Raw genomic sequence first — 17636 nt, forward strand, 5'->3', positions numbered from 1 at the left:
TTTATAGTGAACTCAGTATATCAAACCACATAAGATATACAAACTATAAATGCATTGGGACTAAGTCTCTGATTTAAAGTTTCAAAACAACCATACTTTTAGAAATAAATAGTTTCTTATTAAAGGTATACATGCATACATACATATTAAGGTCAGCACCACTCTAGAATAAAAGAAAAGTAATGATTGTTGAATATCACAGGTAAGCTCGGGGATGTATGGTCAGTCTTGGGAGTGGCATAGCCTGATCAACTATGCTGGTCCGAGGAGTGATTAGCACATGCCCAAGAATAGTTGTGATATGGCAACAAGTCTAAAAACTTACCAACACTACCACAATGAGAACATAAGAATGGAACATGAGTTTAAAATACTATAGGAGTATTTTGTAATATCATAATTTATATGAAAAGTAAATAGATCCTCAATGATAGGTCTATAGTCCCTAGGTGGATACCTTAAGGTTATATATAACTTAGAAATTATAGACTTAGAATTTGTGGTCATTACTTTACTTCCTTTTCCTTGTTTGGATGTGGACTTAGAGTGGGATCACTTATTCAAAGGTCTATCGTATCTTGTTATATGTAATTAGTATGCACTATGTCATTATAGAAGTAACTAATAAGGATTTCCCCTATAAGTAATTGATAATAGAGTTAGACGCATAGTACTTATCTCCTCCACTTCTATTCTCGCAAATACGGCATAGCAAAAATCCTACTCACCGGACGATCCTTACTTTCCTAATCCGAACTCGAGGAATGGTGAATGATTATGAGAAGAATCATAAGCGGGACCGGAGGTAATCAATCCTCCATGCATAGCAAGGGTTCTGTGAACCGTTTTGACTATAACGAAACCGTGAACCGTTGGGCAATCGTGATCGAGGGTTGAATGTCGACAACAATGAAAACAACCACCATGTGGAGACCAACGAGGGTGCTATGACCTCAACCACGGGGGACCGATGGACAGAGCCCTCCCGGCAAGGACCCGGCAGATCGCGATGATCATGGATCAAAACAGGAAGACTACAATCTGAGTTCAGAAAACTGCGCGCTACTATAAACCCCACCATCTCATGTACCGGTGACTCAGAATTATACTACTATTCCCGAGACCAACTCTCTTTTTAGGACCTTATCGCCACTCGTGAAGAGGAAAGAGAGTAACAGGGTAGGACACACATCATTCAAAGAAAGGATGATTGTAGCCAGGCGTTGATTGACAAAGCTACAAAATTGCATCGACCTTGCCCCAGGCATCACAAGGGATGGATCATCGTGAGTAGAGTTCATGCCGCTCACCAGACCTGGTAAATTAGCTCCATAAGTATGCGTTGGTGCTACTCTATTGTAAGAAAAATCACGACACTACAAACTAAATGGTCATACTAATCGAGGAAACTATCTATTATCAAAACCCGCCCATGCACAAATGTGAAGTAGACCTGCATCGAGGTCAAAATTTTCACTGAAACCACGATTTCTACAGTCATATTAACAAGATGGGTTTAGGACGTACCTAACAGACTCGAAGGACTATCTAGCCTTAATTATATAACTAAGCATACATCTATAGGTCGTGATAAGGACCTAGCTTGGGTCAAGTATAAGGTTTCACTTGGAAACAGAACTACTAAAATACATGAGTTTATTATACAAAGAATCTCGTTATAAATTGTTTTCAGAACACCCTAAACAACCGAACTTTGATACAAATCGATATGAGATAAACTTAGTTAGAAAACTCGCGACATATAGCCATTCTATAAACTCATTATCGTCTCACCCTTTAAACATTAGTTGAGAAGTTTCTTCTTCATAGACCTATGGGTGCGATCATACCAGCACTAATGCACCGGATCCCCTCAAAATTTCCTCAGCTAAGATTGTTAGGACAAACATGATTCTAAGAGGAGTAAGATTTAACGTCCGTATGAAACCCACTCCTACCCACTGCCATAACTCCATCTCGGGAGCGTTAGTAGAAACACTAAGGATAGTACAGTAATGTGCAAAAATTTATATGCGTAAATATAAATTGTAAGGATGCACTTAAGACAATCATTTCCACTAACGAAGTCGTTTTTCGTCATGAAACAGAGCTATGTCTTCACCAAGAGGCAACAAACCAACTAGCAAGGCGCCAACACTTCGGATAGACGCTGCTACTTTTCAAGCTGCAGTCACGGCAGCCGTGGCAGCCGTCATGGTGCATTTCAATACTAACAACATCAACAAGGGTGGAAGCGGTACTAACAATACAAATTGTGGTAACAATCAGGGACACCAATGGGTACCTACCAACAAAAATACCTCAGGCCACGAACCTACGAACAACAAGAGAAAGTTTTGGGACATGAAAAAGCGCCACCAATCAAAGGGATACACTAAAAGACAACAGCCTAAGGCCGCCCCTACCATTACAATAGCAGTCATGACAAATGCCTCGACACTAGCCTCGGGGTCTGCCACCCAAATGCCTGCCAGACCATATGAGGGATCACTCCCAAAGTGCAACAAATGTGGCTTTCATCACCATGGGGCTTGCCGGGAGATGCACTGTAAAAACTGCAACAGGAAAGGGCATACCGCTCGTTTCTGTAGGGCCTCGGCCCATCACCTCCCTTCAATCAACTGCACCAAGGTAGGCCCAGTATGCTACCTATGCGGTGAAACGGGACACTTCAAGAGAGAATGTCCAACTGATAAGAACGACGAAGGAACAGGAGGAATGTCATGAACACACCAACAGGAGCAGCAAGGGAACCATGTTAGGACTTTTGTAATGTTCCCAACGATAATACGTTTAAGTACTATATGTTTGTAATGAATTTGGTACGCTTACTAAGGTAACCTTCCTTCTAAAAAGTAGCTAAGATATTTTCTCTCTCATACAAATCAAACCAAAGACATTCATATGTGACCTTAGGAGCATTACTTGTAAGTTGTAATGACCTTGTCCATACATCGGGGTTAATTTAAAATCAAAATACTTAAGTCTTGAAATAGAAAATTCCATCTTGACTCCGATTCCATGTCTAGTATTAGGGGTTGAGTGGGGTCACCCACTCGACAAATTTCGCGATGTCAATTTACATACGACAATCATATACCGCTCGATCGTAAGGAGACCTGTCAGGAGTCATGATATCAAGTATCATTACTGGCTATCGAAAACACACCCGCTACCAGTGCTAGACACTGTGGTAGGAATCATCTACAATAATCATAACATCAAACAAAACGGAACACACAGAAAAGAAATACAGGACACTCTATCACTCTAGTGATCTCTTCCTTCGAATACAACTTATCTCCTGTTATCTAAAAAGATAGTGTTGTCGTATTCCAATTTTGATTGATATTGCCCTCGTCTTCCTGATTAAATGACTATAAAAAGGGGCTTTTCGCCTAACCCCTGATTATCGAAACTATCGTCTCTTGTAGACACCCAGCACGGACCTTTGGGTCGTCTCTCGCTGTGGAACTCCAAAACACGCACCAGAGGAGTGTCATACTTCCCGAAGCTTTATCACATGTATATACAGGAGACCTTCGGGAATGTCGCGCATGTAGCTGACAAGGTTCAAGCATAGAAGCTTGGGACAGATAGGGTACGAGTCCTGCCATGAGCTTCGGGCTAAGGTTGCCCAGAAGGACGAGTAAATTCCCTACCATTCAAAAAGTCATAGTTGTGTGGACCAAACCCACATACTTCCTACCGAGCTACAAGAGCTGTCGGGTCAAACCTGTCGAACTACTCAACAATGAAATTGAAGAACCAAGTTTCTCACCCTGAAAAGCTCCCATCTTATTTTTCAAATTAGAAAGACAAATTGCTCACGATTCCATCGATTTCAGAGGCCCAGACAACATCTCTAATAGAAACCTTTACTATCTACCTCGCATTGACGAATAGGCCGGCCAACCTCAAGAGACGAGGTACCCTTCAGGAATTGGACCTGAGATCTGAATATCACCAGTCACGAGTATTGAAGAAGGATATCTGAGAACGATCCTCCAATTTCGATAAGAACGCTGAAAGTTCGTTGTGATAACCCTCGGATAGGACCAGATCCACTCGTTGGATTCATGAACGTAATAAATAGGATATACCCTTCTTGCTAGGATCAACTCATCATCGTCATTACAAATGACTTACTTATCTACCCTCGTAGTAAGAAGGAAACCAAGGAGAGCAGCTACAACAAACCACGGAAGAAATACGATAAGAGAAGTATTACCCGAAGTTCTCCAGATACGAGTTTAGGAATTGAGGAGTTCAATTCTCAAGACACATCGTTACCCAGGGTGGAAATTCATAAGGAACCTTTCAATTGATCAAAACCATTGAGAAACAGTCAGCACCGAAGGCGTTAGCAGAAATATGCCAAGATTCTGGGTCTTGCTGACCTACTGTCTTAGTTCCTTTGGAACTTCTCGAAAAATACGAAACCCCTCCCAACTTTGACCCTAAAGGGAGCAACCCTTGACAGGAAGAGAAGCAAGAGGAAGAAACCTTTAGAATGCCGGTATAACCGATCAAATTCCTCTAGAGACACTCACTCTGGGAAGGCTTAGTACGCTTCGGAAAGCATGGAAAGCCAACACCCCGAATAATTGTGTCTTTCGAGATTCTTGTCAAAATCAGCCCTGTAACTCGCTCCTTCAATCTACTCCTGCGAGTTTGGTAAAGTACACTCTACCCAACACGTCCCAAATTTACAAGAAGTACCTATCCGACGAGACTCTTGCAATTCCCCTCGACGAGATCGAGTTCCACAAGAGCCTCACCTTCTTAGAAGAACCATGGTGACCATGGATCGAGGTCAAGCGGATGAAACAACGCCACTTCCCATTAGTGAAAGTTCGCTGGAATATTAACCACGGACCTAGAGTCACATGGGAGCGCATGAGTCAGTCGATTAGGAAGTATCCTCACTTCTTGGCTTGATTATTCATGCCTACCCCTTGCCTAACTTCAAATTTCGGGACGAAATTCCCTCTAACGGGGGGATGATGTGACAACCGTCAAATTCTGGTCAATTCAAAGTCAAATAAAGTCAACGAGTCAAACCGGTCAGCTCAACTAACCCTTGTGTACTTGGACTTACGTTCAGTATTTACTAAACAACCCACTATTCTAATAAGAAAACATGAATCGAAAAGTACGTACAACTAGACCTCTTTAACCTAAAAATTATAGTACGTGGCAAGCCAAACTGTTAAAACAATGATGCATACTCATCGGGAATGTGTAAGATCCTTAAACAAGGCTTAACAGGGTTTACGAACCATGCATTGCGATGCCGGACACTCACAATTGTCACACATGGATCCTCTCTCAATCGTTTTCACTCTATCTCTGTCTATGTCAAATCTCTCCCAAATCCCTCTAGGCATGTGAAATCTCTCCCAAAATATCTCTTTGTATGAGAAATCTCTCCAAGAATGTCAAATCTCTCCCAAATCTCTCCAAGTATGTGAAATCTCTCTCAAATATCTCTCTGTATTAGAAATCTCTCCAAGAATGTCAAATCTCTCCCAAATCTCTCCAAGTATGTGAAATCTCTCTCAAATATCTCTCTGTATTAGAAATCTCTCAAAGAATGTCAAATCTCTCCCAAATTGTGACAATCGTCAATCTTGAGTCAAGTCAAGTCATCAAGTCAAGCCGGTCAACTCTATTAAACCTTGTGTATTAGGGTTAGTGTTATGTTCGTATTGTATAACTTGCTATGTTAATGGGAAAACATCACAGGAGAAAAGTTTGTGTTAAAAATTTCCTAAGCCTTCGTACTAATCAATGAATTAGTCTGATGAAAACCATGTTGCATACTCATCGGGAATGTATAATATGCGTTTTTCCTGGTGAGTATTCATATAAAATATTTATTTCCTTAATCAAAACAACAAAAGATATATTTTTATTTATTTTTCCAATTTGCATAACTTTTTTTTATTGATTTAATAAAGTTGCATACCAAATTGTTAGGCTGTTACGATTTCACCACCTAAAATATGTATATTTGTATTATAATATATTATCTTGTTAGTATTTCATGAATGCAATCAATAACACTGCTTTGAATGCGAAGTTGGATTTAGCTTTGCTATAAGTTTCAATCGATTTTGAAATTGAGTATTGTTCGCATTTGTATGAGTGTAGTCGATGAATCGATAAAGCAAGAACATATGAGTTTTTGATTCGCAATTGGATTGATGATTGAGGGATGATTCATGAAGAAAAACGCGAAGTCAAGGACTATGAAATTGTTGTTTGCAAGAATTTAAAAACTCGATTGTGGAGTTGTTGATGCTCATTTTGCGAAAGTAAAACAATCGAGTGTTCGCATCTATGAATCAATTTGAAGTCAATTGGGTTAATATTCGCATATGGGTTCAACATATGAAAATTTTGATTTCGCAAGTTTAGAGTTCAAGAACTAAACTGTGTTCGCATCTGGAATGAAAAATTTTGTGAATCGCATTTGATTAATTAGGTTAAAATGCGAAGGTGATTAATGCGAAGGGATGCGAAGGGTGTAAGAATGAAGATGCGAAGTATTTCACAGTAGAATGCGAATTGGGGAAGAAAACAGAAGATTTCAAATATTGTCCCTGGAGTTTCGCATTTTTGGAAATAAATACTCAACTTCGCAAATGGGGGTCATAAAATGATGAAATTGCAGAATTTTTAAAGAGATACACACACATAGACAACCACACATATATTTAGAAGATTAAACTAAAAATGGGATATAGACAATTATAAGACATTGTTCTTGACTTTTGAGTCCAAAGACGTATGATCCGAACTTTAATTGTGAAATCGTCCTTGATTGAGTCAATTTCCTTTATAGGAGTAATATATTCCATTGTGCCTTGCAAGTTAAAAAAAAAAAAAAAAAAAAAAAAAAAAAAATCAAAGTCACAAGCAACCACCCCACACCCACTCTATGACCAGCCATACCTCCCCACCTTACCTATGTCACTTCAATGTTCCCTTACACTCAAATTTCACTCACTCCCACGTTTTTGAGCTGGAACAATCAACCACACTCCTCATTTTCTCTCATTTCTCTCATTCCACTAAGTAACAAACATCACTTTTTCTCTCAAACTCTTCTACACAAATTTTCGAGATCCAAGGCTGGATTCAAGTGTTCTTCCACACTTACTAAGTAAAAATTCATCCTCCCTATTATTATTTCACTTCATTCTACTCAAATCTTTGGTTGCTCACACAAACTCCCTAACTATGATGTTAGATTCTCGAAAACCTTCAAGGCATCTCCAAGTGTTCTTGAATTAAACACTTCCATTCTTCAACAATCATCTACTGAAATCACTCAAGGTGAGTTCATACCCCTACATTTTCATGATTTCTCAAGTTTTCAGGGGGTGAATACAAGTTAAAACACTAAGAACCTATCAAAAGTTTTCTAACAGCCTTCATCAGAAAAGTTCAACTCCATTCACGGACTGTTTTGGGCATCTTACACATTTTTGTTTTCAAAACTGTACAAGGTGAAAATAGTTCAAGTTTTTAGCTTTAAAATCGCTACTTGCACATCTCCATACGATTTTTCTACAATTTATGGTAATTTTTACAAAACTGCCTATCATTTCAAACAACAATCCGGACCAGTCTGTGATTATGGCCTTTTTCACCCAAGTTAGAGGTCATTATAAATTGTGATAAAAATTATGAACAAACTAGACACATTTTGTGAACTCTCAGAATTTACGGATCTAGTTTTCGACTTTGTATGATTTTTCTAGGATTTTTCCAAAACAGGGCAGAATTGCTAAATTTTACCAACAGCATGTAAATATCATAACACTTTGTATTATGTTGAGCAAAGTGTATAATCATAAGTTTTAATATTTGAATGTGTTTCCTAGTTAGTTTATCATTATGAACTGAAACTAAGACATTCATATTAAATATTATTCATTCATTTTGGAACACGTATTATTTAACTATAAGAAGTATAGTTTGAATATATTTATAACACTAATACATTTCCATAAAAGGGTTCATACATATTACATACATTTTAGATAAACTATAATAGGTATAGTTTATGTTACATCACTCTACGCACTCGTACAAGAAGGGTACATTCATACAAGAAATATTTATATTCACACACATTTCACGTAAACTTGTTATCCTATATCGTGAGTTTCTCTATTTTTCTTTCTCTCTCTCTCTCCCCGTACGCCCGAGTGCGGGATATAATTCCTGGTAGTTATAATCAGAATCTCCTTGAGGGAGAACGTGATACTTGTATATAGATCTATATTGGGATTGACACCCCACACCTTGCTGCTAGCTACAGTTGGACCTGCAGGTCTACGGGTGACAAATGTCATTTTATTTTTCGCGATACTGAGAACGTCGTGGCAGGTTCACATAGTCATAGTATGATTATAGCGACTCACATAGGGATATAACAATCCATAAGTTTGCGGGATTTTATTTTTAAAACCTAAACGAGTTTTATGTCGATTTAAAATCACCTTTTTATCTCTATGAGTACAGATATTACTGTACACTTTTGGTTTTGGTAGTTACGACTACACATCATTTGAAACCGCATTTATACTTTTAAGTATGGTCAATACTTGTTATTACTCGGTCCTCTAATTTAGGACTACATATATATAATGTATTAACAAACATGAGAACGAACAGAAATTTCGTTTAATTCAAAAGTGTCCATGTCCATTTAAATACATAACATTTTCTACTAATAAGAAGGGTTACTTATACATTTTGGTCTTCAGTCATAAGACGACATTACACAGGTTTTAAAGAAAATATCGGATTTTCTGGATACATACTCTAACGCTTTTTCGAGGAAAACGATTTACTTTTCTAACGAAATCTCTTATGAACTCACCAACCTTTGTGTTGACACTTTTCAAAACTACTTGTATTCTCAGGAATTCAGTGAAAACAGGAAATCAACAACGTTTTGAGGATGGGACGATAAATCGTCAAACAGTTCATTTCGTATTATAATGTAACTAATGTGAATCATGTAAACATGTGCTTCGATGTAACATTTTCAATTATATTTGTGTTGGTTGTATTTACTTTGAGCACTATTATACTCATTGTTGTGATACTCTACATGAAGTCCTCCACCCTCGGACGTTTCCGCCATCCTTGGTTTGGGGGTGCGACTGATTGGTATCAGAGCATTGTTTATAGTGAACTCAGTATATCAAACCACATAAGATATACAAACTATAAATGCATTGGGACTAAGTCTCTGATTTAAAGTTTCAAAACAACCATACTTTTAGAAATAAATAGTTTCTTATTAAAGGTATACATGCATACATACATATTAAGGTCAGCACCACTCTAGAATAAAAGAAAAGTAATGATTGTTGAATATCACAGGTAAGCTCGGGGATGTATGGTCAGTCTTGGGAGTGGCATAGCCTGATCAACTATGCTGGTCCGAGGAGTGATTAGCACATGCCCAAGAATAGTTGTGATATGGCAACAAGTCTAAAAACTTACCAACACTACCACAATGAGAACATAAGAATGGAACATGAGTTTAAAATACTATAGGAGTATTTTGTAATATCATAATTTATATGAAAAGTAAATAGATCCTCAATGATAGGTCTATAGTCCCTAGGTGGATACCTTAAGGTTATATATAACTTAGAAATTATAGACTTAGAATTTGTGGTCATTACTTTACTTCCTTTTCCTTGTTTGGATGTGGACTTAGAGTGGGATCACTTATTCAAAGGTCTATCGTATCTTGTTATATGTAATTAGTATGCACTATGTCATTATAGAAGTAACTAATAAGGATTTCCCCCTATAAGTAATTGATAATAGAGTTAGACGCATAGTACTTATCTCCTCCACTTCTATTCTCGCAAATACGGCATAGCAAAAATCCTACTCACCGGACGATCCTTACTTTCCTAATCCGAACTCGAGGAATGGTGAATGATTATGAGAAGAATCATAAGCGGGACCGGAGGTAATCAATCCTCCATGCATAGCAAGGGTTCTGTGAACCGTTTTGACTATAACGAAACCGTGAACCGTTGGGCAATCGTGATCGAGGGTTGAATGTCGACAACAATGAAAACAACCACCATGTGGAGACCAACGAGGGTGCTATGACCTCAACCACGGGGGACCGACGGACAGAGCCCTCCCGGCAAGGACCCGGCAGATCGCGATGATCATGGATCAAAACAGGAAGACTACAATCTGAGTTCAGAAAACTGCGCGCTACTATAAACCCCACCATCTCATGTACCGGTGACTCAGAATTATACTACTATTCCCGAGACCAACTCTCTTTTTAGGACCTTATCGCCACTCGTGAAGAGGAAAGAGAGTAACAGGGTAGGACACACATCATTCAAAGAAAGGATGATTGTAGCCAGGCGTTGATTGACAAAGCTACAAAATTGCATCGACCTTGCCCCAGGCATCACAAGGGATGGATCATCGTGAGTAGAGTTCATGCCGCTCACCAGACCTGGTAAATTAGCTCCATAAGTATGCGTTGGTGCTACTCTATTGTAAGAAAAATCACGACACTACAAACTAAATGGTCATACTAATCGAGGAAACTATCTATTATCAAAACCCGCCCATGCACAAATGTGAAGTAGACCTGCATCGAGGTCAAAATTTTCACTGAAACCACGATTTCTACAGTCATATTAACAAGATGGGTTTAGGACGTACCTAACAGACTCGAAGGACTATCTAGCCTTAATTATATAACTAAGCATACATCTATAGGTCGTGATAAGGACCTAGCTTGGGTCAAGTATAAGGTTTCACTTGGAAACAGAACTACTAAAATACATGAGTTTATTATACAAAGAATCTCGTTATAAATTGTTTTCAGAACACCCTAAACAACCGAACTTTGATACAAATCGATATGAGATAAACTTAGTTAGAAAACTCGCGACATATAGCCATTCTATAAACTCATTATCGTCTCACCCTTTAAACATTAGTTGAGAAGTTTCTTCTTCATAGACCTATGGGTGCGATCATACCAGCACTAATGCACCGGATCCCCTCAAAATTTCCTCAGCCAAGATTGTTAGGACAAACATGATTCTAAGAGGAGTAAGATTTAACGTCCGTATGAAACCCACTCCTACCCACTGCCATAACTCCATCTCGGGAGCGTTAGTAGAAACACTAAGGATAGTACAGTAATGTGCAAAAATTTATATGCGTAAATATAAATTGTAAGGATGCACTTAAGACAATCATTTCCACTAACGAAGTCGTTTTTCGTCATGAAACAGAGCTATGTCTTCACCAAGAGGCAACAAACCAACTAGCAAGGCGCCAACACTTCGGATAGACGCTGCTACTTTTCAAGCTGCAGTCACGGCAGTCGTGGCAGCCGTCATGGTGCATTTCAATACTAACAACATCAACAAGGGTGGAAGCGGTACTAACAATACAAATTGTGGTAACAATCAGGGACACCAATGGGTACCTACCAACAAAAATACCTCAGGCCACGAACCTACGAACAACAAGAGAAAGTTTTGGGACATGAAAAAGCGCCACCAATCAAAGGGATACACTAAAAGACAACAGCCTAAGGCCGCCCCTACCATTACAATAGCAGTCATGACAAATGCCTCGACACTAGCCTCGGGGTCTGCCACCCAAATGCCTGCCAGACCATATGAGGGATCACTCCCAAAGTGCAACAAATGTGGCTTTCATCACCATGGGGCTTGCCGGGAGATGCACTGTAAAAACTGCAACAGGAAAGGGCATACCGCTCGTTTCTGTAGGGCCTCGGCCCATCACCTCCCTTCAATCAACTGCACCAAGGTAGGCCCAGTATGCTACCTATGCGGTGAAACGGGACACTTCAAGAGAGAATGTCCAACTGATAAGAACGACGAAGGAACAGGAGGAATGTCATGAACACACCAACAGGAGCAGCAAGGGAACCATGTTAGGACTTTTGTAATGTTCCCAACGATAATACGTTTAAGTACTATATGTTTGTAATGAATTTGGTACGCTTACTAAGGTAACCTTCCTTCTAAAAAGTAGCTAAGATATTTTCTCTCTCATACAAATCAAACCAAAGACATTCATATGTGACCTTAGGAGCATTACTTGTAAGTTGTAATGACCTTGTCCATACATCGGGGTTAATTTAAAATCAAAATACTTAAGTCTTGAAATAGAAAATTCCATCTTGACTCCGATTCCATGTCTAGTATTAGGGGTTGAGTGGGGTCACCCACTCGACAAATTTCGCGATGTCAATTTACATACGACAATCATATACCGCTCGATCGTAAGGAGACCTGTCAGGAGTCATGATATCAAGTATCATTACTGGCTATCGAAAACACACCCGCTACCAGTGCTAGACACTGTGGTAGGAATCATCTACAATAATCATAACATCAAACAAAACGGAACACACAGAAAAGAAATACAGGACACTCTATCACTCTAGTGATCTCTTCCTTCGAATACAACTTATCTCCTGTTATCTAAAAAGATAGTGTTGTCGTATTCCAATTTTGATTGATATTGCCCTCGTCTTCCTGATTAAATGACTATAAAAAGGGGCTTTTCGCCTAACCCCTGATTATCGAAACTATCGTCTCTCGTAGACACCCAGCACGGACCTTTGGGTCGTCTCTCGCTGTGGAACTCCAAAACACGCACCAGAGGAGTGTCATACTTCCCGAAGCTTTATCACATGTATATACAGGAGACCTTCGGGAATGTCGCGCATGTAGCTGACAAGGTTCAAGCATAGAAGCTTGGGACAGATAGGGTACGAGTCCTGCCATGAGCTTCGGGCTAAGGTTGCCCAGAAGGACGAGTAAATTCCCTACCATTCAAAAAGTCATAGTTGTGTGGACCAAACCCACATACTTCCTACCGAGCTACAAGAGCTGTCGGGTCAAACCTGTCGAACTACTCAACAATGAAATTGAAGAACCAAGTTTCTCACCCTGAAAAGCTCCCATCTTATTTTTCAAATTAGAAAGACAAATTGCTCACGATTCCATCGATTTCAGAGGCCCAGACAACATCTCTAATAGAAACCTTTACTATCTACCTCGCATTGACGAATAGGCCGGCCAACCTCAAGAGACGAGGTACCCTTCAGGAATTGGACCTGAGATCTGAATATCACCAGTCACGAGTATTGAAGAAGGATATCTGAGAACGATCCTCCAATTTCGATAAGAACGCTGAAAGTTCGTTGTGATAACCCTCGGATAGGACCAGATCCACTCGTTGGATTCATGAACGTAATAAATAGGATATACCCTTCTTGCTAGGATCAACTCATCATCGTCATTACAAATGACTTACTTATCTACCCTCGTAGTAAGAAGGAAACCAAGGAGAGCAGCTACAACAAACCACGGAAGAAATACGATAAGAGAAGTATTACCCGAAGTTCTCCAGATACGAGTTTAGGAATTGAGGAGTTCAATTCTCAAGACACATCGTTACCCAGGGTGGAAATTCATAAGGAACCTTTCAATTGATCAAAACCATTGAGAAACAGTCAGCACCGAAGGCGTTAGCAGAAATATGCCGAGATTCTGGGTCTTGCTGACCTACTGTCTTAGTTCCTTTGGAACTTCTCGAAAAATACGAAACCCCTCCCAACTTTGACCCTAAAGGGAGCAACCCTTGACAGGAAGAGAAGCAAGAGGAAGAAACCTTTAGAATGCCGGTATAACCGATCAAATTCCTCTAGAGACACTCACTCTGGGAAGGCTTAGTACGCTTCGGAAAGCATGGAAAGCCAACACCCCGAATAATTGTGTCTTTCGAGATTCTTGTCAAAATCAGCCCTGTAACTCGCTCCTTCAATCTACTCCTGCGAGTTTGGTAAAGTACACTCTACCCAACACGTCCCAAATTTACAAGAAGTACCTATCCGACGAGACTCTTGCAATTCCCCTCGACGAGATCGAGTTCCACAAGAGCCTCACCTTCTTAGAAGAACCATGGTGACCATGGATCGAGGTCAAGCGGATGAAACAACGCCACTTCCCATTAGTGAAAGTTCGCTGGAATATTAACCACGGACCTAGAGTCACATGGGAGCGCATGAGTCAGTCGATTAGGAAGTATCCTCACTTCTTGGCTTGATTATTCATGCCTACCCCTTGCCTAACTTCAAATTTCGGGACGAAATTCCCTCTAACGGGGGGATGATGTGACAACCGTCAAATTCTGGTCAATTCAAAGTCAAATAAAGTCAACGAGTCAAACCGGTCAGCTCAACTAACCCTTGTGTACTTGGACTTACGTTCAGTATTTACTAAACAACCCACTATTCTAATAAGAAAACATGAATCGAAAAGTACGTACAACTAGACCTCTTTAACCTAAAAATTATAGTACGTGGCAAGCCAAACTGTTAAAACAATGATGCATACTCATCGGGAATGTGTAAGATCCTTAAACAAGGCTTAACAGGGTTTACGAACCATGCATTGCGATGCCGGACACTCACAATTGTCACACATGGATCCTCTCTCAATCGTTTTCACTCTATCTCTGTCTATGTCAAATCTCTCCCAAATCCCTCTAGGCATGTGAAATCTCTCCCAAAATATCTCTTTGTATGAGAAATCTCTCCAAGAATGTCAAATCTCTCCCAAATCTCTCCAAGTATGTGAAATCTCTCTCAAATATCTCTCTGTATTAGAAATCTCTCCAAGAATGTCAAATCTCTCCCAAATCTCTCCAAGTATGTGAAATCTCTCTCAAATATCTCTCTGTATTAGAAATCTCTCAAAGAATGTCAAATCTCTCCCAAATTGTGACAATCGTCAATCTTGAGTCAAGTCAAGTCATCAAGTCAAGCCGGTCAACTCTATTAAACCTTGTGTATTAGGGTTAGTGTTATGTTCGTATTGTATAACTTGCTATGTTAATGGGAAAACATCACAGGAGAAAAGTTTGTGTTAAAAATTTCCTAAGCCTTCGTACTAATCAATGAATTAGTCTGATGAAAACCATGTTGCATACTCATCGGGAATGTATAATATGCGTTTTTCCTGGTGAGTATTCATATAAAATATTTATTTCCTTAATCAAAACAACAAAAGATATATTTTTATTTATTTTTCCAATTTGCATAACTTTTTTTTATTGATTTAATAAAGTTGCATACCAAATTGTTAGGCTGTTACGATTTCACCACGTAAAATATGTATATTTGTATTATAATATATTATCTTGTTAGTATTTCATGAATGCAATCAATAACACTGCTTTGAATGCGAAGTTGGATTTAGCTTTGCTATAAGTTTCAATCGATTTTGAAATTGAGTATTGTTCGCATTTGTATGAGTGTAGTCGACGAATCGATAAAGCAAGAACATATGAGTTTTTGATTCGCAATTGGATTGATGATTGAGGGATGATTCGTGAAGAAAAACGCGAAGTCAAGGACTATGAAATTGTTGTTTGCAAGAATTTAAAAACTCGATTGTGGAGTTGTTGATGCTCATTTTGCGAAAGTAAAACAATCGAGTGTTCGCATCTATGAATCAATTTGAAGTCAATTGGGTTAATATTCGCATATGGGTTCAACATATGAAAATTTTGATTTCGCAAGTTTAGAGTTCAAGAACTAAACTGTGTTCGCATCTGGAATGAAAAATTTTGTGAATCGCATTTGATTAATTAGGTTAAAATGCGAAGGTGATTAATGCGAAGGGATGCGAAGGGTGTAAGAATGAAGATGCGAAGTATTTCACAGTAGAATGCGAATTGGGGAAGAAAACAAAAGATTTCAAATATTGTCCCTGGAGTTTCGCATTTTTGGAAATAAATACTCAACTTCGCAAATGGGGGTCATAAAATGATGAAATTGCAGAATTTTTAAAGAGATACACACACATAGACAACCACACATATATTTAGAAGATTAAACTAAAAATGGGATATAGACAATTATAAGACATTGTTCTTGACTTTTGAGTCCAAAGACGTATGATCCGAACTTTAATTGTGAAATCGTCCTTGATTGAGTCAATTTCCTTTATAGGAATAATATATTCCATTGTGCCTTGCAAGTTAAAAAAAAAAAATAAAAAAAAAAAAATAAAATAAAATAAAATCAAAGTCACAAGCAACCACCCCACACCCACTCTATGACTAGCCATACCTCCCCACCTTACCTATGTCACTTCAATGTTCCCTTACACTCAAATTTCACTCACTCCCACGTTTTTGAGCTGGAACAATCAACCACACTCCTCATTTTCTCTCATTTCTCTCATTCCACTAAGTAACAAACATCACTTTTTCTCTCAAACTCTTCTACACAAATTTTCGAGATCCAAGGCTGGATTCAAGTGTTCTTCCACACTTAGTAAGTAAAAATTCATCCTCCCTATTATTATTTCACTTCATTCTACTCAAATCTTTGGTTGCTCACACAAACTCCCTAACTATGATGTTAGATTCTCGAAAACCTTCAAGGCATCTCCAAGTGTTCTTGAATTAAACACTTCCATTCTTCAACAATCATCTACTGAAATCACTCAAGGTGAGTTCATACCCCTACATTTTCATGATTTCTCAAGTTTTCAGGGGGTGAATACAAGTTAAAACACTAAGAACCTATCAAAAGTTTTCTAACAGCCTTCATCAGAAAAGTTCAACTCCATTCACGGACTGTTTTGGGCATCTTACACATTTTTGTTTTCAAAACTGTACAAGGTGCAAATAGTTCAAGTTTTTAGATTTAAAATGGCTACTTGCACATCTCCATACGATTTTTCTACAATTTATGGTAATTTTTACAAAACTGCCTATCATTTCAAACAACAATCCGGACCAGTCTGTGATTATGGCCTTTTTCACCCAAGTTAGAGGTCATTATAAATTGTGATAAAAATTATGAACAAACTAGACACATTTTGTGAACTCTCAGAATTTACGGATCTAGTTTTCGACTTTGTATGATTTTTCTAGGATTTTTCCAAAACAGGGCAGAATTGCTAAATTTTACCAACAGCATGTAAATATCATAACACTTTATATTATGTTGAGCAAAGTGTATAATCATAAGTTTTAATATTTGAATGTGTTTCCTAGTTAGTTTATCATTATGAACTGAAACTAAGACATTCATATTAAATATTATTCATTCATTTTGGAACACGTATTATTTAACTATAAGAAGTATAGTTTGAATATATTTATAACACTAATACATTTCCATAAAAGGGTTCATACATATTACATACATTTTAGATAAACTATAATAGGTATAGTTTATGTTACATCACTCTACGCACTCGTACAAGAAGGGTACATTCATACAAGAAATATTTATATTCACACACATTTCACGTAAACTTGTTATCCTATATCGTGAGTTTCTCTATTTTTCTTTCTCTCTCTCTCTCTCTCCCCGTACGCCCGAGTGCGGGATATAATTCCTGATAGTTATAATCAGAATCTCCTTGAGGGAGAACGTGATACTTGTATATAGATCTATATTGGGATTGACACCCCACACCTTGCTGCTAGCTACAGTTGGACCTGCAGGTCTACGGGTGACAAATGTCATTTTA

The sequence above is a fragment of the Lactuca saligna genome, chromosome 7 (genome assembly GCF_052625555.1).
Source record: "Lactuca saligna cultivar CGN05327 chromosome 7, ASM5262555v1, whole genome shotgun sequence".
Taxonomy (NCBI): domain Eukaryota; kingdom Viridiplantae; phylum Streptophyta; class Magnoliopsida; order Asterales; family Asteraceae; genus Lactuca; species Lactuca saligna.